Source organism: Otolemur garnettii, unplaced genomic scaffold (genome assembly GCF_000181295.1).
Source record: "Otolemur garnettii isolate 467f Iridium unplaced genomic scaffold, OtoGar3 scaffold00075, whole genome shotgun sequence".
NCBI lineage: Eukaryota > Metazoa > Chordata > Mammalia > Primates > Galagidae > Otolemur > Otolemur garnettii.
In genome coordinates, this window is record NW_003852470.1 from 7,694,100 (window position 1) to 7,697,850 (window position 3,751).

Here is a 3,751-nt window from a genome sequence, read left to right on the forward strand (position 1 = left end):
GGCACTCTACCCAGGGGGACAGCTTGAGGCTCTGTCTCAAATAAATAAATAAATAAATAAATAAAATAATTATGAACTGGCCATGACAAAAAATTTTAAGAAACCCTAGTCTAGTTAGTGGAAGGTTGAGTTCTGTTCATTTTCAGGGACCGAGAGGTAAATTCCGTATCAATCAATCAGATTACTAATGTTGCAGCATAGAGCACAGAGGAAGCCACATAACCTTGGAAAGTACATTTGGGCAACAAGGACTGGTTTATAGGCAAATTCAATTCACTGAGCAAGGAGAAACCAGAGAGGACCTGAAGGGAGTAGGAAAGGTGAGTGACAAGACTCACCTTGAAGGGCAAGACTTCTCCCAATTAGAAATCCCTGAAAAGGTATAAAGCAAGACTGATACCTAGTCAGCCTCAAATATGCTTTGTTTTAAATCTAACCCACATGAACAATCTCTAAGGGAATGTCTACCCAGTGATTGATTTTATAAACAAACCTCTTCTCATTTCAATGCTGACAAGATGGCATTCCCACCGTCCCTAACACACAAACACATACTTACATACACATACACCATACACACATAGTACATATGCATAACACACTACACACACACATTCAGCACACACATGCATATGTACGTATACACACACTCCACCCACACATTCTCTCTTACACAAGAAAAAGTACTGATCTAGAATCTAATGCTTCATTACATGTTACATTATACAGTGCTTATGGAATTAAAAATAATCTGCCATTTTGCCAAAGACTAAAGTAATAACTTAGCTAAAAGTAATTCCAAAGTAGTGAAGTTAGGAATGCCAAAATATTCCTCATTCTTTTCCTTCCAGTCATTTCAGGGACCACATAGTCTAAAAATATTTCACATTTTTAATGATGTCATTTGAGTATTTCTTAAGTTAACCAAAGTGATTCATGCAAATTATTTCATTTACTTCAAAAACAATCTACTCATTCAGATAGAAAACCAAAGGAAATAATCTGCATGACAACTTCATAGCTAAGATGGAAACACAAAAATCACAATCTTTAATATTACCTTCAATATGGCAGATTAATACTAGCTATCCATTTAAAATACAAGATAATGCCAGGTGCAGTGGCTCATCCCTGTAATCCCAGCACTCGGAGAGATCAATGCAGGTAGACTACTTGAACTCAGGAGTTCGAGACCAGCTCTGAGTAAGACTGAGATCCCATCTCTACTAAGAATAGAAAAACTGGACAGGCATTGAGAGGCACCTGTAGACCCAGCTCCTCCAGAAGCTGAGGCAGAGGATCACTTGAGCCCAAGAGTTTGAGGGTGCTGTGAGCTATGACGCTATGGCATTCTACCCATGGCAACAAAGTGAGACTCTGTTTCAAAAAATAAAAAATAAGATACAAGCTAAATTCTTAAAGGGCACTGCTCAAAGTTTTGTGACTACTGCAAAATTATTGAGTTGTAGCACATAAGAGGTCAAGCATGGATTCTTTAGTTAATATACTCATTGGTTATAAGTATTCATACATTGCTTGGAACTTTAACCAATAAAAAATGAAAATGAAAATGTATTTTAGATATTCTGACTGTTTGATTACTAAAGTATCCTTATTACTCAGAATGGTGCCTGGCACACACAGGTACTCAAGGAATATGTGTGGAATGAATGGACGAACTGTACTTTCTTGGCTTTATACTTAAGGATATTTTCAACTTGACTACATATTTTAGTTCTTTTTCTTTCTTTTCTTTTCTTTCTTTTTGAGGGGGGGGTCTCACTTTGTTGGCCCAGGTTAGAGTGCCCTGGCCACATGGCTTACAGCCACCTCAAACTCCTGGGCCCAAGAGATCCTCTTGACTCAGCCTCACAAGTAGCTGGAACCACAGGCGCTAATTGTTCTATTTTTAGTAGAAACAGGGTCTCACGTTCTATTTTTAGTAGAGACAGGGTCTCGCTCTTGCTTAGGCTGATCTCAATGAACTCCTGACCTCAAACAATCTACCCGCCTCAACTTCCCAAAGTGCTAGGATTACAGGTGTGAGCCACCTTGCCCAGTTCAATAACCCTAGGCGTTTTGCTCAAGAACTTAGAATAGGCTCAGCTTAGGGGCTCATGCCTGTAATAGCACTTCAGGAAGCCAAGGTAGGATGATCACTTGAGGCCAGGAGTTCAAGACCAGCCTGGACGCCATACTGAGACCCTGCCTACAAAAAAACCCCTAAACCTAGAACAGTTTAGTATTTCTTTTTGAATATTTTACTTTCAGTCTATAATTTGCCTACCTTGTGCAGAATTATAAAATTAAATCTTATAACTAAATGCAGATAAAAATATATCTAACATTTACATTAATTTTTGCACTTATCAAATCTCTTAAAAAGCAAAAAGGTATATATATTTTTATTTGTTTGTTTTTTTGTTTTTTGAGACAGAGTCTGAGGCTGACACCCTGGATAGAGAGCTGTGGCATCATAGCTCACAGCAACCATCCACTTGGGCTCAAGCCAGCCTCTTCCTTAGGTTTTCTATTTTTAGTAGAGACGAGGTCTCACTTTTGCTCAGGTTGGTCTCAAACTCGTGAGCTCAAGCAATCCACCCGCCCTGGCCTCCCAGAATGCTGGGATTACAGGTGTGAGTCACCACATCTGGCCAAAAAGGTATGTTTTTTGAAATTTGTCTAGGGTGTGGTGGGCTCTCTTGAAATTGTATAAGAACACTGGGTGCCTGTAGCTCAGTAGTTAGAGTGCTGGGCACATGCTCTGGAGCTGGTGGGTTTGAACCCTGCTGGGGCCTGCTAAGCAAACAAACAAAAAAAAAATAGCTGGGTATTGTGGCAGGAACCTATAGTCCCAGCTACTTGGGAGGCTGAGGCAAGAGGATAGCTTGAGCCCCCAAGTTTGAGGTTGCTGTGAGCTGTGATATCACGGCACTCTCCCGAGGGCAAGAAAGTGAGACACTGTCTAAAAAGAAAAAGAGGCTCTACACCTATAGCTCAGTGGCTAGGGCATGAGCAACATACATTAGAGATAGTGGGTTCAAATCCAGCCCGGGCCTGCCAAACAACAATGACAACTACAACCAAAATATAGCCAGGCATTGTGGTGGGTGCCTGTAGTTCCAGCTACTTGGGTGGCTGAGGCAAGAGAATCGCTTAAGCCCAAGAGTTGGAGGTTGCTGTGAGCTGTGACACCACGGCACTCTACCCAGAGCAACAGCTTAAGACTGTCTCAAAAAATAAAAAAGTAAAAAAGAAAAAGAAATTGTATAAGAAAATCCTCTGGACAACTTATACTTTTCTGGAGATAGGCTCTATAGCTGCCATCAATTTGCAAAGGGCATTCATGACCCAAGAAAGGTTAAAAATCACTGATTCAGATAATATTTTATATTTCTAAGCAACAATAATTTCTATTTTTAGGACATTTAAAATAGCTGATTACCGTCCACTATCTCATTTTATTCTTATCAGTGTTGATCGTGTAGGTGTAATCTCTGAATGACTCAAGGGAAAGGCAAGAACAGCAAAGTTACAGACTTGCTTTCTAGGAATTAGAGCACAGGCCTGCAAATTGTAACCCAGTGACCCTTCTCCCGAGCTTTTACATGTACATAACTGGGACCCAAAAGACACGTAGCCAACAGATTTATTTATTTATTTATTTTTGAGACGGAGCCTCAAGCTATCCCCCTGGGTAGAGTGCCCTGGCATCACAGCTCACAGCAACCTCCAACTCCTGGGCTCAAGC